The sequence below is a fragment of the Akebia trifoliata genome, chromosome 15 (genome assembly GCF_017979445.1).
Source record: "Akebia trifoliata isolate Shusen 1 chromosome 15, ASM1797944v1, whole genome shotgun sequence".
Classification (NCBI taxonomy): Eukaryota; Viridiplantae; Streptophyta; class Magnoliopsida; order Ranunculales; family Lardizabalaceae; genus Akebia; species Akebia trifoliata.
The window spans coordinates 19,655,621-19,677,108 of NC_141389.1; the positions used below are offsets into that span (position 1 = coordinate 19,655,621).

The 21,488-nt window shown below is 34.3% G+C and overlaps 1 protein-coding gene across 1 annotated transcript in view; it reads right to left on the minus strand.

Annotated features, from left to right (window-relative positions):
* LOC147384527 (callose synthase 5-like) overlaps positions 1-21,488 on the minus strand; it is a 49,145-nt gene that overhangs the window by 9,991 nt on the left and 17,666 nt on the right. The gene's annotated exons all lie outside the window — the stretch shown is intronic.

Sequence of the window (21,488 nt, forward strand, 5' to 3'; positions counted from 1 at the left end):
TAGGATCGTTACACTTTATACATGATTTAGCAAGCACGTACATTTAGATTTGCTACAGAGTTTGATAACTTAGAGACCTCACTACGTTAAGAAAATATGACTTTGAGACTTAGAAATAATCACGCAGAAACTAAAAGAAATCTCACGCTAAAATTCGTAAAAATCTGCAAAAAAAGAAATACCAAAATTATGAAAATACCCCTCATAAATTTTGGACCTCCGAAAAATCTCGAAAGTTCTTCATTGCACTTAGAACATGATTTCAAGTCTAATAAGACTCAAATCAATGAAAATAGAGAAATTTACAAAAAATCACCAAAATGACCGAAATGCCCCTCAATGTCCAATTCTTACCTAGAAACCCTGATCCTTAGGAAAACAATAAAAAATCGAAATCTAATTTAAAATCTAATAAAAATCAAACTCAAATTAAATATCAAAATCCAATTCAAATTCAAAGTTAAAAATGAACCGACCAATTAAAATTTAAAATCAATTTAAATTTCAAACTAAAATTCAAATTAAAAATTAATCAACATGTTCAAAATTCAAATTAAAAAGCAAACAATTAAAATCCAATCAAAAATCAAATTTAACCAAGAAACTAATTAAAATGCAAACTCAAATCAAAATTTAAAAATCAAATTAAAAGAACATCAATCAATGGAAGCCAAAAAAAACTAATCAAATTTGAAATAAACCAATCAAGTAAAAGTTAAACAATGATAATCACACTACGAGTAGCGCAGGATAATTATTCTCATTCTTTAAAGAAGAAAGAAAAAAAATTGCAATGTGTAAAAAAGATAACCAAAATAGAACTTTTTTTTCTATAAAAGGTCCCTCGTCTCCAACATTTAGAGGACCTGTCCTCTCTTCCACATCTCTTCTTCTTCTCCATTGGGCTACTACGTCCCTTATCCTTTACAACAAACACCTCTTTTAGTTGAATGCCCCCGTTCACCCCTGTTAAACAATCCAGAAAAAAAGAGGAGGCTAATGTTTTATTGATTTTGCATAATGCTTTTGAATACAAAAAGATAATATAACCTAAATACGAAGATATAATATATAGGCTAAATCAAAATAAACTAAAAAAACTATTCTACCCTTAATAAACAATAAAACAAAATAACCCTATATTTCTTAACATCTCCCCTCAAACTCACGATGCGGCAGCTACAAGCATCAAGAGTTTGCTAACTAGAAAACAAAAAAGGGGAGATGTTACAAAAGAAAATTCCTCAAACCAAGCACGAGGTGCTTGTTTGAGACCATATAACACTTTCTTGAGCTTGCAAACATACCCAGAATCATGTGAAACACCAGGAGGGGGCGTCATATAAACTTTTTCTTGAAGATCTCCATTCAAGAAGACATTTTTAACATCAAGTTGAGAAATATGCCACTGACGAACCAAAACTACTGCAATAAGAGTATGAACAATAGTCATTTTTGCAACAAGAGCAAATGTCTCCTCATAATCCATACCATACTGTTGAGAGTACCCTTTTGCAACTAACCTAGCTTTGTATCACTCAATAGATCCATCAGAATTAGTCTTGATCTTATACACCCAATGACAACCAACAACACTCTTATCAGGAGGTAGAGGAACCAAATCCCAAATACCTATCTTATGCAAAGCAGAAAGTTCCTCATCCATAGCTTGTTGCCAAAGAGGATCAAGAATTGCCTCTTTATAGGAAGAGGGCTCAGAGAGACAATGAATAGAAGCTAAAAAGGAATTAAAAGATGAAGAATAACAAGAATAAGAAAAATCTAGTAACTTTGTAAACTTACGAATGCATATGGATTGACGTAGAAGTGGATCCACAATCTCAGACGGAGCTTGAGGGACCATATGAGAAGAAGGAGCTTCAGGTGTACCGGAGAGCAAAGTGTCAGTACCAGCAGAATGATCAGTACGAATTAGTTGTAAAGATAATGAGGTAAGAACATGAAAAAAGGTATTTGAAGTACTGAAAACCTGAGATGACAAACTATCGGAATCCTCAAAAAAATGATCTATACAAATAAAATCAGATCTAGTCAAACTATGAGTAGGGGATAGAATAAAAAAGAAAGGTATATGCTTCAGAAAAATAACATGATGAGACACATAAAGTTTCTGAGTTATTGGATTAAAACAACGATACTCCTTTTTACCTTCACAATAACCAAGAAAAACACTAATAGCAGATTGAGAGGACAACTTGCTGCGTTCTACATGAGGACGAAAAACGAAATAAGTACAACTAAAAACTTTAAAGAAAGAATAATCAGGAGCATACTCATACAACTTTTCAAAAGGAGAAAAACCTGAAATATGAGAAGATGAAATTGTATTAATCAAACCTACAACAGTAAGAATAGCTTCACCCCAAAACACACTAGGAACAAAAGTAGACAACAAGAGAGAACGAGTAGTTTCAACAATGTTCTTATGTTTTTTTTAGTAACACCATTTTTCTCAAGAGTATCTATACACGAAGTTTGATGAATAGTTCTGTAGACACCCCATTTTTGCATTCGCCTGATTAATCAACTCGTCAACCCGATCGCAACGGTTCCCAATGATGGATGTTTATTCCAATGCTTTATTTTGTTACCACATATGTTTCAGAAATTCAGATGAGGTATCTCGAACTGATAAAACTATAGAAACCACACTACGTTGGAAAAATATAACCCCAAAAATGTATAAATCATCATTTTTCAGACAAAAAGAAGTTTCACGATAAAAATCACTAAAAATGATCAAATTATCAAAATACCCCTAACCTCAAAATAACCCTAGAGCCTACATTACGCTTAGGAAAACTCTTTCAAACACATAAAATAACAAATCGAAACTAAATAAATCATTTCGCTAATTTTCACAAAATTTGACAAAATTACGAAAATGCCCCTCATAAAGTTCACGATCATTTTGCACAAAAATTTCATAAATGATACAAGTCGATAATCCTATCAAATTCCTTATGAAAAATCAATTCCAAAACATCCTGGAACATTGAAAAACGACTTAAAACGTAAAAAGTCCTCTCCGAGGGTAAAACGATAATTTTATAATTTTAATAATTAAAAATTCTGAAATTAATAATTAAAACATTAATGAATGTAAAGTAAAATCCTAATTAATCTTAAAGTCAATCAAGTAAGACTAAAGTCAAGTCAATCAAGTGAGACTGACAGTCAAAACCCTAAAACAATTCTAATTAAACTACAACTCTATTTAAAACTCTATTAAAATAATTCTATTAAAATAATTCTAATTAAATAATAACTCTATTTAAAATAATCCTAATTAAATAATAACTTTATTTAATAGAATTTTAATTAAATAATAAATATATTTAAAATAATTTTAAATAAACAATAACTCTCTCTAAAAGAATTATAATTAAACACTAACTCTATCAAAACAAGCACTTAAAAAAAATCTATAAATAGGGGTCCCTGCAACTTATTTTGGTATGAAAAAATAAACCCTAGAAAAAGTAGGTCCAGGAGCCTCCCCAACCTCCCCAAAACCATAATTTTGAAGTCCTAACTCCTTACCTAACATCCATACCCCCAACTTTAACTCAAAAGACACCTAAAAACCCTTTTAAAATATCTTAGAATCCATAAAAAAAAGTTAGAAAACTCACAGATTTAAGAAGAAGATACCTCAACTTGGAGATCAGAAATCAGATCCGATAATAGAACGAAGTGATGAATACTGTACAAGAAGTTGTTCTATCAGATCTGAGGGAACAAAATCGTTACGTTCGGAAAATGTAACTTTTTTTATTTTTTTATTATTATTTAGGTCTTGTTAGTAATGTAATTTTATTTGGGAATTAGTAGAGACCGGTGTTTGCCGAGCGGGGTTGGTGCCTAACACCTTCCAGCCCTATAACGTGATCCGTGGACCCTTATTTTTCTTTCGTATATTAGTAGTATTTATCTTTTTAGAATCAGTATTCGGTTCCTAGATCATAATAATTAGGTGGTGACTCCCAAACCTCAAAGATCAAAAGTGGATCCGCACACCCCGCAGATCGATGGCGCTTTCAATGGCGACTCCACTGGGGACTATTGAGGATTAGACTTGAAAAATCCCAAGTATGGGAGTATTGCCAGAATGACCTAGTTTTTTATTATTATTTAGTTCGATTTATTTTATTTGTTTATTTGTTTGTGACTTGATTGTGGATGATTTTGAGTATTGTATTTTTGTCCAATTAAGGGTCACTTTTTGATGACCCCTAAATAATGAAATATTCAACTTGACATATGAAAAGGATGGAATGATAAAGGTTGGGATAGCAATGTTAAAACGTTTTTACAGAACATTCTAGTAAGGGTACGTGTTAATAAAACGTAGATCTCATCGAGTAGATTAATTTAGAACTTGAGTTCACTCAATTTCGTTATCGGGAGCCTTGGATATCATCGATGCAAGTTCGGATTAATCTGTAAATCTGGAATTATTGCTAAATGAAGGTTAAGACAGCAATGTTAAAACATTTTTACAGAACATTCTAGTGAGAATTAAGTCTGGGCACCTACTAATAAAACGTAGATCTCATCGATTAGATTAATTTAGAACCTAAGTTCACTCAATTTTGTTATCGGGAGCCTTGGATATCATCGATGGAAATTCGGATTGTATTTTGTAAATCTGGAATTGTTGCTAAATGAAGATTAGGACAGCAATGTTAAAACGTTTTTACAGAACATTCTAGTAAGAATTAAGTCTAGGCACCTATTAATAAAATATATATCTCATTGAGTAGATTAATTTAAAATTTGAGTTCACTTAATTTCGTTATCGGGAGCCTTGGATATCATTGATACAAATTCAGATTGTATTTTGTAAATCTGGAATTGTTGCTGAATGAAGGTTGGGATAGTAATGTTAAAACGTTTTAACAGAACATTCTCGTAAGAATTAAGTCTAGGAACCTTTTAATAAAACATAGATTTCATTGAGTAGATTAATTTAGAACCTGAATTAACTCAATTTCATTATCGGGAGCCTTGGATATCATCGATAGAAGTTCGGATTAATCTATAAATCTAGAATTGTTGCTGAAAGAAAGTTAGGACAGCAATGTTAAAACCTTTTTATAGAATATTCTAGTTCGAATTAGGTCTGGGCACCTATTAATAAAACGTAGATCCCATCGAGTAGATTAATTTAGAACCTAAATTCACTCAATTTCATTATCGGGAGCCTTAGATATCATCGATGAAAGTTCGGATTGTATGTTCTTAATTCACAGAAAATCCGAATTTATCTAGTGTTAGCACAGTTAATGTTTCTGTTTTATTTTATGAGAGCGAGCTCATTTGGCACTATGATCTTTCTCTTTGATTTTCTTTTAGGATGTGTTTCTAATTTTTTTTTATATATAATTTAAAAAAAAGGGTTTATCGCTCCTCATCTCAACAATTATCATTCTATCATCAATGTAGCATCTATTGGAATCTCGATTTATTTTTGGATCACCTAAAAGCAACCTTTGATTGGACCATAAAAATTATAAAAATTGTGCCTATTTCAATGAATGGATTTGATCAGTTATTCCATGTTATATTCATTGATTGATTTATTGTTGATATATGTTTGAGATGTACATACTTTAATTTTGAATTAAACCATATAGATATGTTTTTAATCTTTTCTGATCAATGTATACATTTGCTTGTATGATTTAACTAGGCCCATGGGCCTATGTGTTTGAAAAAAACCTTGGGCACACCCTACCCTGTATTACACACACCACAAGCATGTTTACTGTTTTGCACGTTTGCACGTCCCATATAGCCAACGTGGCACTAGTGCGTGGTCCGGTCTCTTCGGAGATGCGACGTCATTCATGAAAATCACAACTCCAGTCACGTACCTTAGGGTATATCAAACTGGGACATTAGTACCGTCTGATCAGGTGACTCTGAGAGGTATATCGATACACCCAGGCTGGAGTGACCTGAGCCTTTAACCTATTGTAAGCCGCACAGTCACATGTCCCGTTTGCCAATGTAGTATTAGTACTTGGTCGGTCCCCTCGTGGGATGGCAAACCATTTATGAAAGCTAAAACTCTTAACTCGTACCTATAGGTATATCAAAGATAATATAAGTACATCAATTGTACTTCTTGGTCAAAACCAGTGCCTAAGCGAGATCTTGCTCCGATATACTACTTTACTATGAGGATAGACTATGTCTATTCTAGAAAAAAGGTGATTTAAGAGTGCCTTTTTCTCAAGCATTACACGCCACCTCTGATCTGGGGATTAAACTGACTGTTTTTTACTTCAGAGAAGTGAGTTAAAATTTTAGATTATCACCTATACGGTATATAAAATCAAGTCACCATGTACCGTCTGATTGATTACGCTCGAAAGGTATATAGGTGTACTTGGGCAAGGGTGGCCAGATAAAAATGCATTGCATATACTAAACTTAGAGTCTAGAAACCTCCCATGTAGGTCACGAATCGAACTTATCGTGGGTGTTCTCGGGTTGTTTAAATGTATATGAATGATGAGATCAGAATGTATGTGGATGATGAGATCAGAATGTGTGGTTGTCCTCAAAAATTAAAGTTTTTCTTTTACTTGATTAAAATGGGTGCACCGACCCAATAACAAATCCATTTGTTGCAATAATTCATAATGACCTAGTCCATCTCGACCCAACAATCATGATAGGCCAGGCCATTTAAATCAAAATGAAAATCAAATTCTTTTCTAAATTCGGGTCTCAACCCATTTTCAAAGAAGAAAAATGGTTTACAAAAGAAAAGTATTTTCTAGGAAAAATATTTTCCAAAAGAAAATGCTTTCCAAAAGAAAAGAAAATGAAGGAATAATAATTTACAAAAGATTTATTTTTGCATGAAAATTTTTTGAAATATGATTTTTACCAAAATTTTTTGCATAGAGCTTAGAAAATTACCAAAATATGTTTTTCTAAAAAGAAAATGATTGCAAAAAATAATCAAAATTGTGAAAATTATTATTCAATAAAAACATTATTTTTTCAATAATTTTCAAGAGTGCAATAAAATTATTTTCCTTCTGAATAATCATTGAATGGATGAATTTTTTAATGGATTGGTGCACAGAATTCAATAAAATCTCAAGGTTCATTTAAAATGTTATCAAGGGGGTAATACTGGAATTGATTAAATTCACCTTCAATGAGGTTTAAGGGTTATCATTGTATCTAAGCTCAATCATCCATCATCTAGTTAGGTTGTAAGTCCGGTCAGTTAGAACAAACATCAGTACCAAGTCAATAGTTAGAAATAGCCTCAAAATTTCTCAATATCGTCCAGTTGTTCCCTGAAGATTATCGTGCTTCAATCCTGTTTGTTGTCGACAATATCTCAGTCTTCAGTCCTAATCAAGCCCGTTGTGGGTAGTTGTCTTGAGTTTTCATGAGTTATTTGAGTTAGCTCGAGTCCAATTTTTCAATGTCATGTTTTCTATAGATCGAGTCTACTCTTTTTCTATTGAATCAAGTTAATTTGTCAAGTTAAAGGTGTCTATCGTCCCATTTGAATTTAATTGAATAAAGAAAAATTTTGAATACCTTGAGCGCATTAACGAATTAACTAATAAACTTGCTTCAAGGAGAAATTCCTCTAATAAAAATCCCCTTGAATGAGAAGATAAATGTCTTGCTCGAAAAAGTAAAAGTCCTTGACCTTGGAACAAAAAATTTCCAAGAAATTCAAATAGAAACCATCCTATCCCTAAAGGAACACGAGGGGATAATGAATTTACTTAGAAATTTCAAAAGACTGGTTCGCGTGATCCTATGAAGATATGTTAGGATGTAAGCTTGGATGTTATCCGACACGTTATACGTATTCACTCGATGGAATGGAAATACCAATGAGATCAAAGAAGATGTTACAAAATGTAATGATGTTGTCCTTACTCAATCTCAAGTTGCAAAGTTCATCAAAGCAAATGTTATAAGTCAATACAAGCTACTTTTGGAATTAGTCTTTGATAATGGGTCACACTTCAAAGTCGAGGTCATCATCCTATGTTCAAAGTTTAAGATCCGACCTCACAAATCATTCCCCTACTTTCCTCAGACCTATGGAGCGGTAGAAGTGGAATTGATATCTTATAATGGGTCATACTTCAAAGTCCAGGTTAGTACTCTGTGTTCAAAGTTCGAGATTCGACATCACAAATCATCTTCTTACCGTCCTTAGAATAAATGGAGAAGTTAAAACAGCTAAAAAGAGTTTCAAAATGATCATTGTGAAAGTGTGTCAATCACACCATAATTGGTCATGGAAGTTACCATTCATGCTATGGACATATCCCACTTCAATTTGATCTGTCACTGGAACCACTCCTTACTCTATAGTGTGTGGTATGGAAGAAGTCTTACTAGTTGAAATGAAAATCATGTATCTCAAGGTTTTGATGGAAATCATTTGTTAGAAACAGATTGGGCTCATCAGCGGTATGAAGAATTAAACTTGATCGAAGAAAAACGAGTTAAAGCTCTGTCCACGTGCAAGTTTATCTACGAAGAGTCACCCGTGCATTTGACAAGAAGGTCAAGGCTCATTATTTACAAGTCAAGGATTTAACCATCAGACTTCAAAGAAAATTGAGCACCCCTCCTTGACCATAGGAGGAAATCTTAACCTAATTAAAGAAATTCATTCATCAGTAGAGAGACATTGCTTAGGAAAACTATCAGGCTTCAAAGAAAATTGAACACTCCTCCTCGACTATAGGAGGAAATCTGAATCCAATTGGAGAGATTCATTCATTAAGGAAATACTATTTGGAAAAGTCGTCAGACTTCAAGACATGATGGAAGTGAACTACCAGAACCAACCAACCTTGATCAGATCAAACGGTACTACACTTAAGGAGGTCATCTTCGGCCGAATCAATTTCTTGTTACCCAGTTCAATATCTCCTTTCTCAGTACTTTGCAACATTTTTTTTTAAAATCTACTTACCCCAGAATTTTGGGATCAGACCAAACGTAGTTCGAATTTTTCCCTCCCCTGGGTTGGGTGTTGGGGCTGAGAAAGAAAACGGCTTGTTTTTTTTTTCTTAAAAAAAAAAAAACCGTTTTCTTTCTCAGCCCCATCACCCAACCTAAGGGAAGGAAAAATTTGAAATACGTTTTGTTCTGATCCCAAAATTCTGGGATACATAGGCAACCTGAAAAGTTTTTCGGGCCCGACCACATCAAACTAAAAAAATAGATTCCCCGACAAAGAAAAAATCTAAAAAGAAAAAATTCAAAAGAAAAAGAAATATCATCCAAAATGGGGAAGATAATTCAAGGAAAAATAAAATAATTTAAACAAAAATACCACACAAGGGGCATTTGGGTTTTTGAGCCTCAAAATTCCTTTATTTTTATACCCATAAAAGTCCTCCTAAGTACTGTACGAAAAAGTCAAGGAAGATACAAAAACATAATCAGACAATAACTCCAAAATTTCAAAATGGAAGAAAAAGAAATCTAAAGCCTACTAAGTTGAAAACCCAGAAAGGGTTGGAAATGACGACTTAGGCAAAAATTAAAGCAAGCTCGCAAGGTTCAAAATCTGAAAGGACGACCTTGACAACAATCAGAGCAAAGAAAAGAAAAAAAATTGTAAGCGCTAGATCAAAAACCTAAAAAGGAGATCTAAGCAAAAGCTAGAGCATGCTTGCTAGATTGAAAACTTGAAAAGGTGATCTAGGCAAAACTTAAATCAACCAAAAAATAAAAGAAAATCTCCGTTGAGTTGAGAAGCTGAAGAGGTGATCTGAACCGAAACATTAGAAGTCCAAATAATCAAGTTTCAATATCCAGTTTGAACCAAATATAGATTCAGTGGATATAAGTATCTCGTCTATGATTGATTTGAAGAGTTTCATGTCCCTAAGCGAATCGACGGGGAAAAAGAACAAATTCTATAATGAATATCAGAAAGAAATATTTTGTTCCAATTTCTTTGAGCCTGACTCAAAATCTTCAATATAAAAAGTTAAAATTAAAAGTTAAACCTTTATTACGCTTGCGGTAATCAAGGATTTCAAACTTTAATAACCAAGGCACTTCTTTTTTCTAAAGAGTACAATTTCCCTCCTTATACAAAGGGCATTTGTTTTCAAATTATGTTCAATTATCCCTAGTGCAATGTTCCCTGTCAAACTAGGGGCATTTTGGTTCTGAAGCCTGGTCAATTCCAACCCCAAAGGATAAGGTTAACTTTAAATTAAAGATTACCCTCTTGATAGCAATTTTGAAAACTTCTAAGATTCGAAGAGAGTTAAAATGTTTACCGGACCTTCATAAAAGTCAATTTTTTATTTTAAAAAAAAATCAAATGCGGTGTAAATCCCCCATTTACTCCCAAAAAAATTAGTTCATTATTCTTTCACCTTGAGTAAGTAGAGTAGGACTCCCAGGAAAATAATTCATTACTCTTTCACCCTTAGTAGATAGAGTAAGACTCCTAGAAAAATAATTCATTACTCTTTCACCTTGAGTAGGCAGAGTAAGACTCCCAGAAAAATAATTCATTACTCTTTCACCCTCAGCAGGTAGAGTAGGACTCCCAAAAAGGCTTAGGGTATGTTTGATTGCACATGGAAAATAGGGTGGAAAATCAATTTCCATGGAAAATGATATTTTTCAAGTGTTTGATTGCACATGGAAATGGAAATTCATTTTCCACCCCATTCAAAAAGTCCATTAAATCATGGATTTCACTTTCCCACCCATATGAGTGGGAAAATAAAATCCACCCATATTTTCCATCTTCAACTCTTCCCTACCACCACCACTACCACCACCACCACCACCACCACCATTATACTAACCTCATCGTCGTCGTCATCGCCGTCGTCGTCGACTCCGTCTCTGACCACCTTCTCTCTTTCTTTTCTTCTTTTTCTTCTTCTCCTTCCCTCACCTCCTCCGCCACCACTACCACCACGTTCTCCCCCCCATCTTCCTCACTTACCTCCGTTGTCGCCATCGTCGTCGTTGCCGTCACCGCCGCCACCTTCATCGCCACCGTTACCACATCCTCCCCCCTCCCTATTCCTCTACATCTTCTTCTTCCTCTCCCCCTCCTCTCATCTTCTTCCTCCTTCTCCTCTTCTTCTTTTTTCTCATATTTTTCCATCATTTTATCCAAGTGAAATCAAACTATGGAATTTGATTTTCTAACCCTACCTATTTTTCACAACTAATTTTTCATGGATTTCAAATTCCATGGAAAGTGACTTTCTATGCAATCAAACATACCTTTAGTTCATTACTCTTTCACCTTGAGCAGATAGAATAGAACTTCCCAAAAAATTAGTTCATTACTCTTTCACCCTGGCAGGTAGAGTACAACTTTCTAAAAAAAGAAATTAGTTCATTACTCTTTCACTCCGAGCAGGTAGAGTAGGACTCCCAAAAAAAAATTAATTCATTACTCTTTCACCTTGAGCAAGTAGAGTAGAACTTCCCAAAAAAAATTAGTTCATTACGCTTTCACTCCGAGAAGGTAGAGTAGGACTCCCAAAAAAATTAGTTCATTACTTTTTTACTCCGAGTAGGTAGAGTAGAACTTCCCAAAAAAAATTAGTTCATTACTCTTTCACCCTAGGCAGGTAGAGTAGGATTCCCAAAAGAATTAGTTCATTACTCTTTTACTTCGAGTAGATAGAGTAGAACTTCCTAAAAAAAAATTAGTTCATTACTCTTTCACCCTGGGCAGGTAGAGTAGGACTCCCAAAAAATTAGTTCATTACTCTTTCACTTCGAGTAGATAGAGTAGAACTTCCCAAAACAATTAGTTCATTACTCTTTCACCCTAGGCAGGTAGAGTAGAACTTCCCAAAAAATTAGTTTATTACTCTTTCACTCCAAGTAGGTAGAGTAAAACTTCCCAAAAAGCTAAGTTCATTACTGTTTCACCCAGGGTAGGTAAAATAGGACATTCAACTTTTACTAAATTTTTTCTCAGATCTTATTTTTTTTATTCAAACTCAAATTTTTTCTCAGGTTTTGCCCTGATTTCATGTTTTACTCAATCACCTTAATCAGTTTTTTCATGAATGCGCAAAATAGAAGCGTACTTTTCCAAAATTAGCATCACACCAATGCACACACATGCACTTTTGCATTAGTCAGGGAGAATTTTCTAAAATTCAAGGATCTGACACCGCCAGTGAGAGCTCGCACTCAAGGACCTGACATTTTTTTCGTTCGGGGAGAGCTTTACCCTCAAGGATCCGAACATCTCGACGAGTTGCTAAATCAGGCTGTAAAATGAACTGTCACTAGCTTTAACATTCAAATATCACACTATCTACCAAAAGAGATTTGCTATCTAGTTTGCTTCTACCCTCTGTCAAAGAGGGGCATCTCATTTTTGCATTCGCCTGATTAATCAACTCGTCAACCCGATCGCAACGGTTCCCAACGATGGATGTTATTCCAATGCTTTATTTGTACCAGATATATTTCAGAAATTTAGATGAGGTATCTCGAACTGATAAAAACTATAGAAACCACACTAGACTAGGGAAATATAACCCCAAAAATGTAGAAATCATCATTTTTCAGATAAAAAGAAGCTTCACGATAAAAATCACTAAAAATGACCAAATTATCAAAATACCCCTAATCTCAAAACAACCCTACAGCGTACATTACGCTTAGGAAAACTCTTTCAAACACATAAAATAATAAATCGAAACCAAATAAATCATTTAGCTAATTTTCACAAAGATCGACAAAATTATGAAAATGCCCCTCATAAAGTTCACGATCATTTAGCACAAAAAATTTCATAAATGACACAAATCGATAATCCCATCAAATTCCTTAAGAAAAATTGATTCCAAAACATCCTGGACCATTGAAAAATGACTTAAAACACAAAAAGTCCTCTCCGAGGGTAAAACAATAATTTTATAATTTTAATAATTTTAATAATTAAAATTTTCGAAATTAATAATTAAAATATTAATAATGTGGAAAGTGAAATTCTAATTAATCTTAAATTCAATCAAATAAAACTAAAGTCAAAATCTTAAAGTCAATCAAATAAGACTAAAGTCAAAATTAAAGTCGATCAAGTAATACTAAAGTCAATTTTAAAGTCAATCAAGTAAGACTAAAGTCAAAATCTTAAAGTCAATCAAGTAAGACTCAAGTCAAAATCCTAAAGTCAAGTCAATCAAGTGAGACTAAAAGTCAAAACCCTAAAACAATTCTAATTAAACTATAACTCTATTAAAACAATTCTAATTAAATAATAACTCTATGAAAACAATTCTAATTAAATAATAACTCTATTTAAAACAATCCTAATTAAATAATAATTATATTAATAGAATTCTAATTAAATAATAATTATATTTAAAATAATTCTAAATAAATAATAACTCTCTCTAAAAGAATTATAATTAAACACTAACTCTATCAAAACAAGCACTTAAAAAAATCTATAAGTAGGGGTCCCTACAACCTATTTTCATATGAAAAAAATAAATCCTAGAAGAAGTAGGTTCAGGAGCCTCCCCAACCTCCCCAAACCCTAATTTTAAAGTCCTAACTCCTTACCTAACATCCATACTTTAATTTTAGCTCAAAAGACACCCAAAAACCCTTCTAAACTACCTTAGAGTTCATAAAAAAAATCAGAAAACTCACAAATCTAAGAAGAAGATACCTCAACTTGAAGATCAGAAATCAGATCCGAAAACAGAACGAAGTTAGGAATACTGTACAAGAAGTTGTTCTATCAGATCTAAGGGAACAAAATCGTTGCGTTCGGAAAAGGTAACTATTTTTATTTTTTTATTATTATTTAGATCTTGTTAGCAATGTAGTTTTATTTGGGAATTAGTAGAGACCGGTGTTTGTCGGGCGGGGTGGTGCCTAACACCTTCCAACCCTATAACGTGATCCCTGTACCCGTATTTTTCTTTTTTAGATTAGTAGTATTTACCTTTTTAGAGTCAGTATTCAGTTCCTAGACCGTAATAATTAGGTGGCGACTCCCAAACCTCAAAAGTCAAAAGCGGTTCCGCACACCCCGTGGATCGAGGGCGCTTTCAAGTTCCATCTAAGGCATGGAACTCAAAAAATTTATTAAAAGTGTATTCCCCACCCAAATCACACCTAAAACATTTGATAACAGTAGAATGTTGAGTTTTGACAAGAGCACGAAAGGCTGTGTATATCTCAAAGAATTCCTAACGATGTTTCATTAAATAAACCCAACAATAACAAGTATGATCATCAATAAAAGAAACATAATATTGAGACTCTCCTTTTGTGATAATAAGAGAAGGTCCCCATACATCAAAATGAATCAAATCAGATGGAGAAGAAGAAACAGAAATACTTCGATTAAAACGTAAAGTTGAAAATTTTGCCAGTTTACATCCATTATAATTAGAAATATCATAAGTTTGCAAATTTCCTAAAACCCCTGTAGAAGCCAAAAATCTCAAATGAAAAGATGAAACATGACCTAGACGAGAATGCCATAAATAAAAACTAGAAGAAGAATGACTCAAACGAAAAGAAGACAAATCAACACTAGTAGCAGCAACAACTGACACTTTTAACTCATCTAAAATATATAGTCCTCCCTTCTTATGGCCTGTCCCAATCAGCTTCTGAGATTGCAGATCCTACACATAACAATAACAAGAAGAAAAGGTGACTAAATTACCAGAATCACATAACTAACAAACAGAAGCAAGATTTAATGTAAGTTTAGGAATATGATAAACATTAGAGAGAGACAGGTGAGGTGTGACAACAGAACCAACACCTACTAAAGGAATAGGAGTACCATCAGCAGTCATGACAGGAATAGAAGTTGAAGGAGACATAAAAGCAAAAGATGAAGAATCTGGAGACATATGATGTGAAGCACTAGAATCCAAGACCCATATAGAATGTGACATACCTGAAGAATTATGAGCCAACTGACCTATGAAAGAAGAAACAGACATAGCTTGTGATTGCAAGGAGAGAAACTTCTAAAATTGCTCAACTAGAGTACTAGGATCAGTAAAAGGACCTGATGAAACTACTGCTACAATATTAGACTATAGTGGTTTATAACCCTAAGGTAGTCTATATTGGTTGCTAGGCTTCCAAGCTTGAGATTGCTGTTGCAATTGATTCTTCTGTCTCAACTTAGGACATTGAAACTTTCAATGTCCTTTCTGCTTACAGAAACTGCACTCATCAAAGTCAACTCTTGGGTAAGGCTTATTCTGATTATTAGAGAACGACTTAGAAGGTACTACTAACACAGAAGGACTAGAAGTAGAAAGAATTCCCTTTTAAGAATAAGACTTAAGTCGTATTTCTTCAGCCAATAACTCACTAACAACTGAGTCAACAAAAGGAAGTAGAGAACGATGCAAAATTGAACCTTTAAGTCCTTCAAAATCACTACGAAAGGGCCGTTAAAAACTGTACCAACCGTTGTTGCTCTCTATGAGCAATATAGGCACCACATGCCTTTAATTCTGTTGATTCTGTAAGAGCCAATTGATCTCAAAGATCTGTCATAGCATAATAAAACTCCTGAATACTCATGTTCTTCTGTTGAAAAGCTCGTATGTCACTCTCCAATTGATATTGCTTTGCAAAATTTGACTAAGTGAATAAACTTTGCAGATGATCCCAAACCACATTTGTTGTCTCATACTTTGCAAACTGTGTACCTATGGAATGTTCAGCAGAATTGTTAATCTACATAATAGTTTTTGCATTGTTTGTATCCCAGGTATCTATCAAAGCAGCATAATCCTCATCGGTATCCCTAGGTTTCACAGAAGTTCCACTAACATATCCCAACATCTTTTTACCCTTAAGAAATTTTCTCATCACGTAACTCCAATACGAATAATTCTTTCTATCCAACCTCACACTCACAGATTGAAGCGAATCATCTCTTTTAGTAATCATATTAAAAAAAAAACAAAGATAACCAGATTGCAAAAGAAAGGAAAATGAAATACAAGATTGCAGAAATTGAATGAAAACCCTATCGAAATCATCTCTTTTCAGATTGCAGAAACTGAACGAAAACCCTCTCAAAATCGTCTCTTTTACCCTATCGAAATTGTCTCTTTTCATATTGCAGAAACTGAACGAAACCCTATCGAAATCATCTATTTTCATATTGCAGAAGCTGAACAAAAACCCTAACGAAATCGTTTCTTTTCTAAAAAAAAATTGGGGCTCCGCACCGAACCCCGGCAGGGGCGCGCTGTCCCCTACAACCCCCAGGCAACTCACCGCCGAGTTGGATCCATGAAAACTCTGAAAAAATTAAGCATCATTCCTTGAATGCTTTGATACCATGTTAAACAATCCAGAAAAAAAGATGAGGCTACTGTTTTATTGATTCTGCATAATGCTTTTGAATTAAAAAAGATAATATAACCTGAATACAAAGAGACTATATATAGGCTAAATCAAAAGAATCTGAAAAAGACTATTCTACCCTTAATAAACAATAAAAAAAATAACCCTATATTTCTTAACAGCCCCTTCAATTAAGGTCTTCTTCTTCTCTCTCAACCCTCTCTCCAAAAAAACGTGGAATTGCTGCAACAGGCCCCTCTCTCTTAGCCCTTTTCTAAAAACGTGAAACTACTAGACTCATCTTCATTGCTGCCTCTACGGCTCTCTCTGCAAAACACCCTCTTTTTCTTCTTCTCTAACAAACCAGCAACTCCCTGATTTCCTTTTTCTTCTTTCTAAAAAAACATAACCACTCTTCATCTCCCTCACATCCTCTTTTCTCCCTCAGACTCTGCCCTTCCTCTTTTTCACGTCCTCCCTCCTCCCTCTCTCTAATGGCTGGCTGAATATCTTCTCTACCTTCTCTTGAATGTCCCAAACTAGCCATTGAACCTGCATTCACGTTCTGTCCAGCCATTAAACCTGCACTCCATTGTACCTGCATTCACGTTCTGCCCAGCCATTGAACCTGCACTCACGTTCTACCCCTTTAAACCTGCATGCCATTGAACTTACATTCATGTCCTAACAACTCCTTTGCTACCGCCTTCTCCCTCTCCATTACACCTACTACACTCGTCTCTCTCAGCCTTCATCTTCAACAACGCCCCAGCACACCATTCTCTCTGTCTGGGCTATTCAACTTGCTGTTACAGCACTATTACAGTGCATATAAGAACACCTCTCTCTCTGCCCGCGTCTCTCACATCTTCACAGTGGCGAATAATCGCAATTCTTGGGGTTATACCTGAAGGAATCAACTCCTATTATCTCTCTCTATAGGTAAGTTTATTTTTTTATTTTTTATTTTCTTTTTCTCCTTGTTCTTCACGGCATTTTTTTTTTTTTTTTTTTTTTTTGCATACTGATAGGATTAGGAAAATGTTTTTCATGCATTTCTCTTATTTGTTTTTTGCATATCAATTGGGTTAGGTGAATATTTGTTTTATATGTTTTCTTTATGTTTTTATTTATTTTTATTGCTTATCGATAGGATTAGGAAATTAATTTTCATGCATTATTTTATTTATTTTTGTATATGGCTAGGATTAAAGGAATTTTTTTATGTTTTTATTTATTTTCGTATATTGATAGGACTAGGAGAACATTTTTTTATTTTTATTTTTATGATTTTTTATATTTGCATATCGATAGGATTAGGAGAATATACATTTTTTTTATGTATTTCTTTCTTTATTTTTGTATATCGATAGGATTAGGGGAATTTTTTATGTTTTTTTTATTTGTTTCTTGCATATTGATAGGATTAGGAGAGTATTTTTTTTCTGCATTTTTTTATGAGTTTGTAATAACGTGATCTTCGTGTTTAGGAATAATAGTCCTATATGAGTTTTTACAATGAGTTTGTGATGAGTTGAAGATTATTCAATGTGATAATGTGTCTTTAACATGTAAAATATGCATGTCGTTGAATGATAATTGTTTTGGGAAAAATTAAGAATTATGTATGCATGCCCGTTTGGTTAATTTAAGTATTAGATGAATGTCAATTTTTTCTTCAAAACTGGAAATTTCGTATGCATTGGTATTTGTCGATTTCCAATTTGGTAAGTATGATAATGTTGAATTTTTCATTGTTATTTTGTTAATTTTCAATTTGGTGATTCGTCATAAATTCATAAGTTTCCAATTCAAAAACTCCTATTCATAATTTTATTTTGGAAAATCGATATTTGAAACTTTCTTATATGGAAATTGCATAATTTTCTATTTTGAGAAAACATATATTCATAAATTTCTAATTTAGAAATTCCACATTTTAGTAATTTCCTAATTTAGAAGATTTTACATTTTCCTATTTAGGAATTTCATATTCATGGAAATTTCGGATTTTCTAATTCGAAAATTTGATATTTTTTGGAAACTTTCTATTTTGGAGAATTCATTTTTATGAACTTCCATTTTGGGAACTCATCATATATTTTTCAAATTCTAATTTAGAAAGCTTCATATTCCTAATTTAGAAGCTTCATAAGTTCCAATTTAGCAGTTTTGTATTTATAATTTTTCTATCTGGAAGATTTTTCATAAGTTTCTATTTTGGATGATTTGGAAATAATGCCATGTGAATTCTAAAATATGGGATGAGATCAAAGGCTTTTTCAAAGTTTCCCTTTTTTGGTGCAAAATTCAAGGAATAATTATGTAATGATTGGGACAATTTTAGCCATAAGATTCGTTTAGAACGTCCAATATAAATTGATGATGATGATTGGACCATAGCCTTGACAATAGTCTTCCCCGTTTGACCTTAAGATTTTTCTTGGATCTTAGTAGAGACCGATCATCTTGATCGAGCGGGTTCAGTTCCTAACACCTTTCGAAACCCGTAATCTGTCCCCTTACCTATTTATCTGATTTGTAGACTGATCCATATTCATTTGGGTCGAAAGCAACCATACCAACCAAGATACATGTGTCAACAACGACACAAATCACCCAGACCACGACGAACGAAAAGTTGTTAGCTCAGAACCATAATTTGTTAGACGAAACTTAGAAGCAAACGCTAGAGAGATTGGGACGGTACTAGCAATAGCTCAAAAGGGCCTACGATCGAAAAGTACAAAAAGGGTTTTCAAACCAAGAGACATGGTACTGAAGAAAAACACCCGAAAGATCAAAAGTGTAAAGTTCAAATCAAATTGGGAAGGATCGTACATAATACAAAAGCTCAAAATAGTAAGGACATATTATCTATAGACAGTAGTCAGATATGTAATTTCCTTTCCATGAAATATCTTTAACTTAAAGAAGTATTATCAATAAAGTCTATTACCTCTACATCACTCTCTCCATCCTTTCTAATACGAAAGCCTTGGCTCATAAGAAGAGCCAAGCCCGGTCGTTAAGGGGTCAGTTTACCACGAAAGTCATGGCTCATAAGGGGAGCCAAGTTTGACCATAAGGGAGTCGATTTACAACCAAAACCCTTGGCTCATAAGGGGAGCCGAGCCCGACCATAAGGGGGTCAATTTACAACGAAAGCCTTGGCTCATAAGGGGAGCCAAGCCCAACCATAAGTGGTCGATTTACAATAAAAACCTAGGCTCATAAGGGAAGCCAAGCCCGACCGTAAAGGGATCAAATTACAATGAAAGCTTGACTCATAAGGGGAGCCAAGTCCGACCATAAGGGAGTCAATTTACAATGAAAGCTTTGGCTCAAAGGGATCCAAGTCAGACCGTAAAGGGGGTCGAATTGCAATAAAAGCCTTGGCCATAAAGACAACCAAGCCCGATCATAAGAGGATCGCTTTACAACCAAAAGCCTTGGCTCATAAGAAGAGCCAAACCCGAACATAAGGAGTCGGTTTACAATGAAAGCCTTAGCTCATAAGGGGATCTAAGCTCGAACATAAGGGGCTCAATTTATAATGAAAGCCTTAACTCATAAGTAAAGTCAAGCCCGACCATAAGGGAGACAGTTTACAACAAAAACCTTTACTTAAAAGGGGAGCCAAGCCCAGCCATAAAAGATTTGGATTACCTTGGCTCATAAAGAAGCCAAGTTTGACCATAAGGGGGTTGATTTACAACGAAAGCCTTGGCTCATAAGGGGATCAAGCCCCATTATAAAGGAGTTGAATTACAAAAATAGCCTCAGCTCATAAAGAGAGCCAAATCTGACCATAAGAGGGGTTTACATATGAAAGCCGTAGCTCGAAAGGAAAGCCAAGTTGCACCATTAAAGAGATGGATTACAATCAAAATATCTACACATAAGGGTCTGATCCGGATGGGAGTCAGTCTCAATACACATAAGATTCATTCAAAGTTAGTTATCCCATGGGATGGAGAAAAGGAAAACTAAAAACAATTATTACAAGACATGGAGATCAAAAAAATGAATTTTTCATTAATTTGAAAAAATTACATTCGAAAACAAAAAAACAAAAGTATAAGGAAAAGGAAAAATATAAGCCTAAGTTTTTTATGCTTGGTTGTCGATGGGTTCTGAGCCATAGTCCCCTTGACCGCATCCTCAAACCTTGGAAGCTAGAACTGATCAGGCTCGATGTTGGAGGCAACATCAGTAGTGTTGGAGATAAATGAATTGTCGACGTTAGCGACATCCAATCTACCACAAGAGGATCCATCGATCAAAAATGCCCACTTGGATGGAAGGAAAGGGAGCTTTTTTAGCTAGCAGAGTCACATCCACCTTTGAAAGCTTAGCCTTGTCCTTGTTTAAGCCTTCATCTACCTCGCATCTAAAGCATCGACCTCAACTTGGACCAAGACTACATGGTCGAACAGGGCATTCCTTTTTTTCCTCCTCCTTCTTAGCTACAATGTCTATAAGTTTGGCCTAGGATGAGTCATGCACCTTCTTCAAATGGAGGCTTATTTGGCAGCTTCTTTGACCTATAATTTTTTGCACAAAAACTCAGACTTGTTAGCCTCAAACTCGACCTTACTCTTCTTAAGCTGAACGTGGAAGAAGTTACTTTCCGTGATAAACTTAAGACTGGCCACCTTAGCCTTTTTGTTTTCTTTTTCTAAGATAGCGTTGTCTCGGCAATGACCAAGCATGTCCATTATGTGCTAGACTTGCAAAAAAAAGAAAATAGGATTAAAATAGTCTCAGAAAAACATTTAAACATAAAACGGAAATAGGGGCAGTCTTCTAAGATAAAAACTTACCACCACCAATACTTGGAAGACATTGTTAAAGAATCTTAAAAGGTTATTTGAGAAACCCTAGTTAGTCATAGTTAGGTCCCTTGGGAGGCAGGCAGCCTCCATAACCACATATGCAACCCGAGAGTTGTTTAGTATGGAATGTTCATCGGTGATTTAGATATCACTGACTTTAGGAACAATCAACCAAGGGGTCCCCAAAGAGTCATAACTTTTTGAAGCCAATCCATTTATAAGAGTTAAAGTTGTGAAAGTGGAAGGACAAATGGTAGCCCCATCCTA